This window comes from Malurus melanocephalus, unplaced genomic scaffold, assembly GCF_030028575.1.
Source record: "Malurus melanocephalus ecotype Western Australia unplaced genomic scaffold, MMel_1.1 scaffold_805, whole genome shotgun sequence".
NCBI lineage: Eukaryota > Metazoa > Chordata > Aves > Passeriformes > Maluridae > Malurus > Malurus melanocephalus.
This window is the reverse complement of record NW_026624037.1, coordinates 87081-101463: the sequence shown is the minus strand read 5'-3', so window position 1 is coordinate 101463 and position 14383 is coordinate 87081.

The following is a 14383-nucleotide window of genomic DNA, read 5'->3' as shown; positions in this document are numbered from 1 at the left end:
ACTACTATTTTTACTCTCCCTTGCGTGAGGCCAAATGATGAAAGCAGGAGGATGTCATGAGRGTTGTGCAACCCCGCAGTGAGGAGCTGCTGCCGGCCTGCCACTGCTCACACTTTCATCCTCCAGGCCAGCATTAAACACCAAAAAAAAAAAAATAACCGATTAATTCTTCAATGGAGACAGGCTGTGAGGTGGATGCTGTTTGAATTGCCAATCAGTGACTTGACAAAGTGGATTCTGGCCAATTCAAACATTCCTATTTTTGGCCCCAAAGATCGTGGTCAGTGAGTAATTTGTGTACATCAGTAGTGGGTTATCCTGGATGTTTTTGGACTGGTGCACGAAAGGCTGCTTAATCAAGAGAAGGCAGATAATATTTATTTATATATTTGCATGCAGCCACCGTGGGCTGGCTCATGCACTTAGGCAGAGGTTAGTTGTCAGCAGCCTGCTCCTGGCTGAACTGAGGGCCACTGGGGACTGTGGCCACAGCCATGCCTTGCTCAGCCTTTTCAAGTGTAAAAAAAAAGTGATATTTTGTTCCTGCATGAGCCAAATCAGTTAATTTGGAACACTGGTTATCCGGTGGATCAGGCTGTAGTACGCACAGCACCGCACATCAAGGGTCTGCACACATTTCCACGCGTTTCATGCGTCCATCTGACACTGGTTTTGTTCCATTTCACGAAGAATTTGTGRGTGCTGTCACGTGATGAGACTTTACTGCAAAGTGCAGGCAAGTGAGACGCTGTGTTTCAGTGAAGTGCATCGGAAAATGTCAATCCAGGAAATGTTTCTAGGGCATGGAACCAGTGACGTTCAGGGGAAACCTGAACTAATTGTGTGCAGCCAGAATTACCCCTAAAATGATAATACGAAAGTAACTGTGCTGTGAGTTAGAGGACCCTAGAGATAMAGAAAACTGATATGCTTAAAGTTTTCAATTGTTATAATTAACCAATATGTAAACCAAGAAACTCCAGCCTTTGGAGAGGATGTTTCCCCTTGGGAAGCAGTACTTTGGCATCTGGAAAACCAGTCACCACCCCTGACCTTCCACCCAGCCCTGCAATAGAGTGTGACATGAGTTCTCCCAAATCTGATTTGGCTGGGGAAGGTCACTYGTGTGCCTGCCAGCTGCAGTATAAGCGAAGGGATTCTTCAGCTTTCCAAGAAAAACCATGGGGATAAAATAGTGCGGCTTTCCTGAAGGCTGCCCTTCCCCRCTTTTTGCTTTGGGATTGTCTTGGGTGAAGAACTGGTTTTATGTTGGAAAGGGAATTTTTCTTAGAAATGGAAGTTTGCTGTGGCAGAATTCACCACCAGGTGGAGATTTTACACGTCAACTAAGTGCCCTTTTTTATTTTAACATAGAAACCATCTTTGCAAAGAATTAGCGCTATTTCCCCTTCCTACCTTGAGGTATCCTTTGGCCCAGGTGAAAGCAGCCCGTGGAATAGAGAACCTTCGTCATCCTCAGCCTTTTTGCATTCACTGACATTTCTGGAGGAGGCAATTCCCTGAAGCTGTTCCTGTTTCTATTTTAGGTTTTACTGCACACATTTCCACTTTTCCAAGGCAAGGGTTCAGGACAGAAGATCCAGTGACCGATAACTGACTGACATGCTGCAGTAATGCCACCAGAAGGGGAGGTGGAGTGGCAGCRGGGAAAGTGCTGTCCCTCTGCACAGCTGCTGCTCCATTTTGCACTGGCTCATGAAAACCCAGCTGAACTAGCACCAAATTTAACCTTGAGCCTTTTTAATGTGTTTGAAATATTTTCCCTCCCTTTGTGACTGGCAATCTCATGTTTTCTAGTGCAGTAGTTTCCTGGTAGCTCACWCTGTGCCTTTTTGCTGCTCTTTTATGGCAGAAGGAGCTCGATCTGCAGTTTGCTATCATAGTTTGGATACTGAAGCTGGCACACTCTGAATCTGATCATCCATAGATACAATAACAATCCTGGGTGTTCCCAAAACGTTCTTGAAAACTGAAGGACCTCGGGGGAAGTTGGTGTCTTTAAGCTCCTGTTTGTGCCTTTTGCAGTRTCAGAGCTATGTTAACAGAAGGGTTTGATTATGAAATTGCTTTGTGCTTTTGTGGGATCACCCTGGCCAGGCATCGGGGCTGCACTCCTCTGTCCCTTCCTGCTGTGTCCTCACTGCGATCACTCGGGTCACAGTTTCATTGCACCCTGAGTTGTGCTGGAAAATGAACATACTCCTTACTTTGAAAACAAGGGAAGTTTGCTTATTTTCCCCAGGAAAATCGCAAAAGGTTCCTCATTGATGGGGTTACCAGGCTACTGTGATATTGGAATTGTTGGGAGCACAAATCAGTTCCAGGCAAAAGCACATATGAATGTAGAGGGTGTGAGAGCTGGGAGCTGGACTGCATGGTACCGAGGAGAGATCATGGACAGTGATGGTCAAGGAATGTTTGTACACAGGCTGTACAAACAGGGGGGACCAGAAGCAGGAGGGTGAGCTGGGAGCTCACCTCAGGGGGTACCTGTGGACACTGAGCATTTTTTAAGGAAATGGAACATACCATGTTATCCAAATCAGCTTCAGGTTGGATTATTTTTATTCCTGGAATTATTAAAAAAAAGTACAAAAAATTGGTGGGTGGCACAAAAATCTACATCTGACTTAGGCAAGACCTGGGCAAGTTTGAGGCCCTTTTTTCCCTTCACAGAGCAACTTCCCTTTGGACTTCTGCTGGAAAGCCACATAAATCCACAGCTTATGTTTTATTTGCAAGCCAGTAAGAGTTTTGAGCAATTCTTTCCAATATGATAGATTGTAATTTTATCATTAACATCTGCATAGAGTAAACCCTGCTCAGCAAACCCTTTCCATAATCCTGTTTTTAATCATGTCTCTGAGTTCTTGCTTTAATCCGCTGGTGTTCTTGACAAACTCAATTACAGGTCAAAGGCTGTAATGAAACAGATGAGAAGAGTGACTTTCCATCAGATTTACCTGCAGAGGTGAGATGTGAAATGAGGCACCTGTGCAGTGCTGTATGGTGCCTGGGTTCCCCCCGGTGAGCCTGTTTGCTTTGCAAATTTTGTGCCAGATACCTGCATTATACCGTGACTACTGGGCATCTGCACCCTGCTTGGGACATGAGAAACCACTTGGTCACCAAACCAGAGAGGAAATGAACACAAGAATTGCTCTTTTTTTCTCAGCTTAAATGTGGGTCTCCACCCAAAGGACAGCAAGGCTGAGCTCTTTCCTTGGAGGTGATWGAACACTGAATTCCCATTATTTGAAATGAAAGGGAATGAATGAAACCCCAGCAGAAATGGCTTTCAGAGCCATGTTTTGTTTGTTCAGATGGAGTGGATTGGAGAAGATGATTCCTTTCCTCATTGGCACTCCTGGTAGTCACAACTTCGGTCCTGCCTGACTAGTTCCTGACAAACAAGCTCTAAATGACTTAAACCCAGCTTGAAGCTCTCTAGGACAAGCTTTTTCCAAGGAGTGTAGATGAATGCAGGATGAAGCACAACATTTTTATCCCATATGGTAGTTTGAGGCAGAGACTGACTGAAAATCTCAYCCTAACTATGATCTGTCCCATTGGTTTTTTTAGGTCACGAGACTTTTAAATCCTTTTTATGGTGAATTTAAAGGGAAAGGCCATAAACATGAGCTATTAGATAAACATAAGCTTTTGGCAGCCGCGCTCTGTATTAGATCTGTGGATTTTAAAAAACTTTTTAAAATTTCAAATAATTTTTCAGAGACTTTGTTTGGATACACTCATCTGCGGGATTTTTTTTTCCTATATAAGCTGTACCTATTAAAATGGAAAATATTTTTCACTGTTCCTTGACTGAAGAAAAGGATRTTTTCTTTATTGGCAATTGTTATTGGCAATTGTTACCAAAGTGAAGCTATGAACTTCCCTGCTCCCGTGATCCTGGGATTTTTTGCAGAGCCCCTGTTTTTCCCCATGCAGCCTCAATTTGCTTTGTGTTTCCAGGGTGGACATTTGATCCCAGGGAGCTCTGAAAATACGTCATGAGATTTTGTAACTGCCTTACATAAAGAAACGTCAGCTGACATTTTATCTGCTTTTGGTCACCGGCTGGAACTCACATTAAGGTAATTGCTCCTGCTGTGCCATTTTTAGTAAGCATTGTATATCTAAATGCTATCTTTCTGTGGGAAGCTTGCACAGAAAACCCCTCCTTCAGAGAGATTTCCAAATATTGTGCTCCTCAATGCAGAAGCTGGATTTTTCTTTTAGCAACTTCCTGCTTAACTTTTAGTGAAATCTGTCATTCAGCCTCACGTTCCTTTGTTGTGCAAATACCATCATTTGGAATTTTCCTTCACTTCCAGCAAATGGACATTAAAGTGGATAAGGGAAACTTAGGAAGTAGGTTTTGCTGAGTAGAAAATGGTTGCAGTATAATTTTTTCTTATATAAAACATGCATTTGGGTACTTAGGTTTATTTAGCTTTATTCATTAACCCCTTTTCTCAATCAGTTTAAAGAAAGGAAACATTTCTTCTGCAAATAAGACTTTTTTTTTCTACAATAGCATTTACCAGATCAGTTTCCAACAGTGCAAAACCTGCTGTTCCACCCAGTAACCTCTACTCTGCAGGGTTTGGTGAGGTTGTCTGTGAATTCATGAATTCATGGAATCACAGCATCCCAGAATGGTTTGGGCTGGAAGGGGCCTTAAAGCCCATCCTGTGCCACCCCTGCCATGGCAGGGACACCTTCCACTGTCCCAGGCTGCTCCAAGCCCCAATGTCCAGCCTGGCCTTGGRCACTGCCAGGGATCCAGGGGCAGCCACAGCTTCTCTGGGCACCCTGTGCCAGGGCCTGCCCACCCTCACAGGAACGATTCCTCCCCAATATCCCATCCATCCCTGTCTTCTGGCAGTGGGAAGCCATTCCCTGCGTCCTGTCCCTCCATCCCTTGTCCCCATTCCCTCTCCAGCTCTCCTGAAGCCCCTTTAGGCCCTGCCAGGGGCTCCAAGGTCTCTCCAGAGTGATGACATCCAATGTTTTGAGAAGGGCGAAGCTCCACCCTTCCCTTGGTGCCACAGGGAAGGTGCCACCAAGATGCCCCCAGGCTCCTCCCTGGGGGCTGGAGGGGATTCAGATATTGATACTGAGAAATGGAGTTCCTTAAAAGCTGTCTCTAGCTGTTCCCAGCTGGAGGCTGGAGGAGTCATCTGCTGTCAGCCCAAGAAGAATGTTCCATGACACAGCTCTCGTGGCAGCCCTTGGGATGGACGGTGCCCACACAAATTACAGCTGTGGCTTGCACCGGCATGGGGAGGCTCCTGGGCAGCCTCTGCTCACTGCAGCACACCCAAACTGCCAAGGCTCCTTTCTACTCATTCCCTCTTCCAGAACTGAATCCCGAGTTTTTTTCCAGTGGTTTGTCACTTTGCCACACTTCCAACATACTCTCGCAATTTAAGAAAATGGCAAGAGATTAAGGAATGAAAGGGGTGAAGTGATATTGAAAGAGCTGKTTGGTGGTGAGGGACAAGGGCTCAGTGACCAGATTAAAACTGTGCCCCATGATCCTTTTCCATAACAGGTTTCAAGAAACTCAGATTATTTGTAGCTACCAGTGGGAGCTGGAGGCACTTGGAGAAATACTGTGAGTTAAACTGCTCAGGTCAGAACAAGATCGAGACCATGTGCATCTCAGGAGAGAAAATCTGGAGAAATTCCTGCTTTATTCAAAGTGAAATTAGATGATTGGGAAGGAGACATCACATCATATTGTGTCTTGCCAAGACATATGACTCTAAGCAAAGGCAAATCATCTGGAAATTGTTCAAATGCTTTTCTGCTTTTTGAGACAGCCAATTATGTAATGGCATAAAAACCTGGCTGCCTCGCTGGGCTTAAAATCCAGCCTCTGAGGGCAATTTTGCCTTGGAGATGTTCATTAGCAGATAAAGCCTCGCTGGCTTTGATTCCTTTCCCTAGAATATGCAGTTAGGGAAAATGTATAATGATCAAAATTTAAAAGATAGAAAATAATTAAGGAGYTACAAGCTATGCAGTGCCTGTAAGAGATCAGACCCTCATCCCAGGGAGTTTAGTGTGTGCCAGGGAGAACATCCAGTGTCTCTTTCYGGTGCTGGAGCCGTGTCAGTCACCCCTGTCAGGAACGCCATCCGCTTATCGTTYCCATTTGGGGAACCTGAAGCCAGTCAGGTGCACCTTGTGCCTGCAGAAACTGCCCTTTGCAACGAGGAAAGTTGGGAATCACTGAATCCCCAGTTGAGGCTGGAAAAGACCTTGGAGACCATCMAGTCCAACCATGATTCYTGAGACRRTGTGTTTGTCCCAGGTGCAGAAGTGTCTGGGTTAGGGAGTAACTCGTGTCTAGGTGAATTACTATTTTTGCATGTCAGGTATGTGAATTTATGGTTTTTATTCTTGTCCTCCCCAGAACTCATCCTAGATCATGAATGTTGATGGTGTTTCCTTCTGGAGCAGYTGTAAGTTTGGGTTAATAGCGACGTGACTCTCTTCCACTATTCTCCTGTTTATCCAGAGGCGGTCTCGACTGTATTTTGGGATTTATTTCTCATCCTGACCCCCGGTGTAGAGCAGATAAATCATACAAGCCCAACAGCAAACAATAGCTTGTCTGGTTCCGTGGTTTCCAGGAGCTGTGGAAACTCTGTGCTGTTGCCTGGTTGTGCGCCGCTGGGAGGGAGTTCATTAAGTCAATGAGGGCTTTGCAGCATGTCCTGGCACTGCGGGTTATTTTGGGGTTTCATCTCRCATGGCATTTTTCCAGGGATTGTTTTGGAGAGAGTTGCCAGCAACCTGGGGCCAGCGGGCYGGAGGCCAGGTTTGGGTGGAAATAGCAGGGTTTGTGTCACCAKCACAGAGCCCTGTCTGGGCACCTAATTTTGGGCTGGTGCTTCTTTGAGGCACCAGCRGTTCCTGTGTGTGACTGGCTGCAGCCACATCACAAAGGCTGTCACAGCCTCTGGAGAGGCTGTCAGTGATGCCCAGGCCAGCAGCTGATGGCAGAGCCAGTGGGAATCATCATTCCCTGTTGTCCCAGGGAGCTTTTCTGTGCCTGCAGCTCCGTAAACTGTTCCTGGGGGAAGAACACCTGCCTGTGCAGCACCTGCTCTTGCCTTGATTTCTGTGGGAAGGGCCAGAGCTGCCACGACAATTGCTCCCCATGGCTCTTCTCAAACACACCCCTCCACCCTCTCTCCTGGACTCCATGAACTCAGATGATCCGGGGTCAGGCCTGTGTGGGGTGGCTGGGAATTGAAGTGTGGATATGGCAGGAGAGACCTTGTGGACTTGCGCTGGCTGAATCCGTGTGAAATGGCTGGGGCTCCTGTTCAGATCCATCAAATGTGGATTGTAATCATTCTGAAGTGCTGCAACTTAGCTCCTGGGCATCTTAAATGTTTATAGACTTTCCAGAGGGTAGGAAAGAGGGGAAATAGTGACGTGTTGAACATTTCTGTTAACACTTGAGCAGGAGGAATGCTGGGCCCCTTGCCCAAGGCTCCTTGCTGCTTGCTCTGTAGCACTAATGAATGCAAATGAGTAAAGGCAGGACTGTGAGCCATGCYGAGCAGGAGAAAAAGTCCCCAATGAATGCAAAGCACAGCAGGAATCACCAGGTAACCAGGTTACATCTTTTGCTGTATGCTGCATCCACTGGGCATGCAATATCTTAGTGTCAGGTGGTTTGTTGCCTGCTCCCAAACAAGTCTGTGCAGCTCCATGGAAATTTACAGTATAATGATTTGGATGCTCCACTTATCCTTGGGCTGGAATATTTCAGTGATTGCCAATTAATTGGAAGTCCTCTTCAGCATGAGGCAGTGCAAGATCAGTGTGAAATAAAGAACTTATGCACAGCATCAGAGTCTGGGCAGTTAAAATGTTTGTGGGGGGCAGGACTGAGACAAGTCTGTCTGCAGAACTCCTCAGATCTGGTGGTTTCATACCCTTCTGGATAACACTTATCTGATGAACTTGGAACCACTTCCTATGCAAAAAACCTGATGTGACTTCAGGCTTGCTTGCAGGTATCAAAAATGGTGTTGATTGAGGTAATGTGTTTCATTCTATACCCTAAGACTGTCTGAATTTCATCCAGGTGAACATTTCAAAACATCTCCTTCCCAGGTGTTCTGATTCCAACTTAATTAGGAGGGTGATTTGAATTTTACTCTTTCTAAGCTGTTCCTTTTTGCTCTGATGCTTAACCAAAATGTTAATAAAGTCTTCACCTCCTGTGCACTCCTGGCTTTTCCACCTGATAGAGCCCTGTCTTTATCTTAAGGTGAATCCTTTTCTCTCACTTTCAATTTCACATCTAATATAGCCATTTTAAGTATCTTTTGTTAATTACCAGTTTCTGAATTTGGTCCTGATTTTGGGATGGAGAGCTCCTCCCTGAGCTCCTGTTGTGCCTGGGGTCAGGCCCTCATGAACAGGAGCACTGCTAGAGAACATTTCTTTAAATGTAGTCATCCCTGGCATATCCATATTAATTTCCTGGTCAGGAAGGGTATATCTGAAGCTTGTGGCAAACGTTGTATTTCTCATTTGCATGATTTTTGTTTAAAAAAAATATGTTTTGTCCTGAGTGTATGCAAAGTGCTTTGTTCTGACAAGAGCTGAAATTATTTCAGTCCTGCCTTGTAAAGGGACTCACCCCTCTGCCCTTCCCATGCACCTGGGGTGGATCAGAAGTGTGGTTTTCTGGAGAGGTTTCAGACTCACAGAATCATTCAGGCTGGAAAAGACCTCCAGGATCATCCAGTCCCACCTRTGACCCATCACCAGAGCTCAGCCAGAGCACTCAGCCCAACCAGATCTTGTCAKCCAGACCGGAGCCCTTTTTCCTTGAAAACCTCAGGGATGGGCACTGGGAACCCCTTCCAATGCCTGCCCACMCACAGTTTTGAGGAAGTAAACCTGCTGGGTGCTGTGGCTAAGAAGAAGATCCATATAAAAACCTCTGAGGAAAAAGAAAGGAAACAAATTTTGTTTTGCTACCCTCAAAACTAAAAGSTAATAATTAATGTGAAGGTAACCAACACTAACAGAAGTAAATAGTTTGTTTAGTTACTGAATGAAGTGCCATTAGGCAAATGGGGTGACAAATTTGAATTGACGTGCATTCTTAAATAATCCATACAAATTTTGCAGAAGCGATAGCCACTGCTGTCGTTCTGTGAGTTCACACCACCTCCTTTTGTCCATATGACGTGACGTGGGCTGGGAGCTGTCTGAGCTTTGTTTGCCTTCCTGCTAAAGGAGCTGTTCAGCTCCTTTAGATTGTCAGAAACCCCTGAAACCTCCTGAAAAGCTGGGAATTACTGCAAGCTGCAAGCTTGGGACATCAGGCTACCCTTGTGTTACTGGGATTGTGTGTGCAGCTCAGAGACTGGATTTAAGGAATAATGGGCRTGGCTACTTCATAATTTTTGGCTTGCTGTTATTGTTTTGTTTGACCAGAGAAGAAGGGTAAAAACTGTGCTCTGAGTTCAGCATTGTCCTGGCCACATTTTATGAACTTTACTAGATAAATATGTGTAAGGCATAATAATGTTAATTTAAATATAGAAAATTGTAAATAAGAAAAAAAAATTTAAACCGATCAGCATTTTGGGGAGAGGACACAAAGTTTTTCCACATACCTTGTGACTCTTTTTGTGCTGTCTTGTTACAATYTAAAAGTGGGAAAAGTGGATGCAAAATAAGGTTGAGTATATGAAGGATTTTGATTTAATTCTGTCTGGTGAATATCTACATTGTGAGTGGCACAACCTTGTGCCCATTCCTTAACGCACAGAAATATGATGAGGAAACTGGACTCTGATGTGCTCAGCTCTGAAGTGCCACACAACTCTAGAAGGGTTGAGATAACACAAGTGGGGCCCTACTGAAAAAGCTTTTGGAACAGCTGAACCTGGAGAGAATTGGGTGGGAGGCTGTTGGGGGTTAAGCTGCCCCAGAACAAAGATCATCCAGGTGTGTTCATGGTTTTACAGATTCTGGTGATGCTTCTGCTGCTGTTCCAACATGTGATCTGCCTCGTTCAGAGAAGGGTGAGGAGCCCTCTGTGCATTTCCAGACACCAACTATAGATATTTATGTTCTCCCTTAGGCTCAGAGATAATTACTTAAGGAGATGTGTATTGGTAAGAACAAAYCCATTGCTGTCTTTTCTGTTAATGACATTATGGATCATATGAATGCTCTAAAACCTTCACCTAATCCCAGCCTCAAAGCTTTTTGTCACCAAGTTTCTCACTTATTCTGACAGAACATGGGGGCAAAATAGGGTTTTATTTAAAAGAAAGCAGAAAATTAGGAAGTGAGTAATTACTYGTTTTGCATGTTTATAGTTTGTCACAAACTTCCATGTTTACCCTTTTATGCGAGGCATTGTGTTACCACTTTAAACTTTATCCAAGATATCCCTGGAAAAATAAACAAATGAACCAGTGCTTGGAAGCTGGAAGAGGAAGGGTGACTTTGAGATTCAAATCAGTCTTTTGCCATTAGCTTCATGTGCAGCCTGGTGAGAATCACTCGCGTTCCTGTGCCAGGCCCTCAAATGTAAGAGTAGAGGAACAGGACTGRTTTGTCACCTCTGCCTTGTCCTCTGGGCAGGGGCACTCTTTGGAACTCCTACAAATTCACCATTCCTGGGGTGCAGGGGCAGTGGGAGTCTGTGCCACAGAGTGCAAATGACCTCCCCAAGCAGATGGATTGAGGGTCTGTGACTGCCAGCTCTGGCCATGAGKTGTGAGTTGTGCTTGTTGAATTGTCCCTCTGTGCATTTCAGTTCAGAGAAATTTTCAGGTCACTCTCTGCATGCTGAGGAGGGCTCTGCAAACAAATTATCTTTTACATGTGCAAGTATTGTGCTCGTGTTTAGGTACACCCATGCTCAGCCCCAGCTTCTTGGCTTTCCAGGCACAAATCCATGACTCCCTCCTTCCAGCATGACTCTTGCCCATGTGCTCTCAGTTGCTTGGCCTGCTGTTGGCTGAGTATGACCTCAATTTTCTCAATGCCAGCCTATTTCCAGCTGAAGCTTTATGATCCYGATCCTGTTTATTGATCCCTCACCATCCACCTAATGTCTCGCTCCCAGCAAATGTTTTAGCTGCATCTTGTMCCTCTTTTAGCAAAAATCACCACACAGTGGCATTTTTATCTTAGGTATGTGCCTGTCACTGTCCAAAAGATCAGATTTTGCAGTCCTTGCAGCAAGCAGAGACATGGGATTGGCTGAGCAGGATCCCAACTGTGAGTTGTCAAGATAAATCGGCAGATAAAGCATCTGAGAAGAGCAGAGAAATACACTGATAACCCAGTCAAGCTGTCTTTCCACAGAGGAAGAGCTGGACAGGTCCTGTGAAAATATCCAAGAACTGCAGCTTTTGGTGAACATTAGCRAGGTAAAATGAAATCTGGAACCAACAAGGTTGCAGGAATATCTCTGCTATACACAAGAGTATCCTGATGGACAGCGTCATTCTCAATCCTCCCAGCTTTCCTGGAAACAATTTTTACCTTCAAGGTGGGGAGGCTCTGGCACAGGGTGCCCAGAGAAGCTGTGGCTGCCCCTGGATCCCTGGCAGTGTCCAAGGCCAGGTTAGACAGGGCTTGGAGCAGCCTGGGACAGTGGGAGGTGTCCCTGCCCATGGCAGGAGTGGCACAGGRTGGGATTTAAGGTCCCTTCCAGCCCAAACCATCCTGGGGTTCTGTGAATTTGTTAAACTGAGCAGGTTCAGTTGCACTGGGGAAACCTCAGCTGGTGAGTATCTCTCTTTTGGTTTGCTTTGCCTTCCTTGGCTGGCAGTAATGGTTACTGTCCACTCTGCTGCAGGYTGTGCTTGCCTTGCTTTCTGTGCCTGTTTCTGGCTCTGACCACCCTGGTCACATACATTTATACAGATACAGAGTGTGTGAGGGTGTGTGTGCATATATGGCACATTTAGCCACACAGACCAGCACTTACAGGGTTTTCTGAGAGCCCACTGTGAGCAGTTTATTTGGTGTGTTTGAAGCTCGAGACTAAATTCCAACCTGGCCAAGAAATCTACAGCATGTGCTTTCGAAAAGGTCTGGCTGTAGATAAAATTTTWGATAAAATGTAGATGAAGTCTTAATTAACCCTTAGAGGAACTTGCAGTCAGCTTGACTGAGATGCAGATTATTTCAGGCTCCTAACCCAAGTCGATAATGTGGATGCAGAGGCTTTGTGTGGTGCTGATGGGATCAGARTTTCACCATGCTCTGTGCACCCCATTTGCATCAGGGGCCTTTAAATTGCACYTAAAAAAGGCAAAATTAACAATGGCAGATGGAATTCCTGGTCTTCCCTCTCACCCTTCGCTCCTGCATTCCCATCTAATCCCTTCAGGCTGTAGATGGGAAATGGCAGGGATATTTCTGTGATTTGGGAAGGGAGTTGAAGACAATTTGTGTGTCAGGCACAATCCCAGGGATTGCATAACTGCAGTAAAACCATGGAGCTATTCTGGACTGTCAGAGCTGGCATGGAGGAGGAGCAGAGTCTTTGCTGGAACAAACAGTTCCCAACTCAGCCTCAGTGCAGGGCTCTCCTTGGGATCCTTTCAGTTCTGTGCTGAGCTTAAACTGKAAATATGATTTCCATCAGGAAAGGAGCAGTTATCGTTTTTTTCTACTTAATCTTTCCTTGCTAATGGCCCTCTGTGTCTGCTGGACTGCTTGGGATTTTCTAAACACTGTTAACCTGGATTTATGACCTGAGCTCAGTGAGAACTGCAACCACTGGGACCTTCAAGAACAGTAGAATTACTGCTCAGTTCTTAGAAACAATAAAGCATCTGGATGTTTTTACACTGAAGAGTAAAAATTTCAGTAAGAAAAGGTCTGGATCCAAGATATATTTTTAAGACTTCAAAAGTGAATCAAACTTCCGAAACTTCAGGTTGTTTTTTTCAAGCTTGGGCTAAAAACCTACCCAGGAATATCAGTGTACCCCTCCAAAATTCCAACATCCCTTCTTGGAGACTTTTACAAAACAACTGGTTAAAGGGATGACAGCTCAGTATGAAACAGTTTGACTGAAGCATTGTCAAAARGGAGAAAAATTAAATTCTACCATCTCAAGTGCAAAACTCCTTGTGATTTCCAGCAGGCTGTTAATGGGTTGATCAGCAGTAAACCAGAGATGCTCAGTAATTATGGTTTCCTTACAGAAGTAACTTCCCAGTTATGAACAAGTTAACCCAGTATGGTTTTGAAGTTGGTCCCATTCTGTAGCAGAGTGAGATGTAAAGATTTTTAGTGCCATTCCATCTAGATCTTGGCATTCCCTTCTGTGCAGAGAGGAGCTGGAAGAAGGTCAGACACAGAAATAAACCAGGTAAGTGCCTGGAAGGCTGGAGTTCCCAGAGGGCAATRAAGTGGGTAAACATACAGCATAACTTGGCTCCATGACAATTCACCTTCTATGGACATACTGGATGGGGAGAGAAGAGTTTCAGGTGTCCTTAAAAATAGCAGGCAAAGTAATGGAGGAAATATTCATCTGGATTCAGGGGAGGGCATCCTTAGGAAACCACATCTTGCAGATCATCCCATTCTCTCTGTGGGAAGTACGAACATCGGAGGGTGCTGAGCAGCGCACGAAGAACGKGGAGGGGTGGTCTGGGAGAGAGAAGCGAAGCAGGCACAAACTGTTTTGTGAGAGGCAGGAGAGAGGGAGAAACCCTGTCCTGTTCTCTCCTCATAGCCACATTGGGCCAGTCCCCCTGGCACTGTGCTGGGAATGGCTGCTGGAGAACAGCATCCTGCGGGGCTGTCCGTGTGCCAGGGCCTCTCCAAGCACAGCTGCTCTCAGGGCTTTATCTCAGCGCCTGAGAATCCTCCAGCCCTGCCTGGAATACACATTCCATCCCAATGACAATGGCTTTTGAGGTAGCAGGACACACTTTAATTGCCTTTTCTTCCATTGGTAGCAGAGAGCTGGGAYGTTGAGAACCTGAGTTCAGGACTGGCCTGGGAGCAGAGGGGGACGTGGCCATCCAGAGCGGCCAGAGCAAGGAATGGCCACTRCCTCCAGTGATGCCAACTAATTGTCAGTCCCTGACAGGAGCCAGGCTGGGAGAGCTGGGGAAGAGAAGGCTCCYGGGAGACCTTAGARCCCCTTCCAGAGCCTGAAGGGGCTCCAGGAGWGCTGGAGAGGGACTGGGGACAAGGGATGGAGGGACAGGACACARGGAATGGCTTCCCACTGCCAGAGRGCAGGGATGGATGGGATRTTGGGAAGGAATTGTTCCCTGTGAGGGTGGGGAGGCCCTGGCACAGGGTGCCCAGAGAAGCTGTGGCT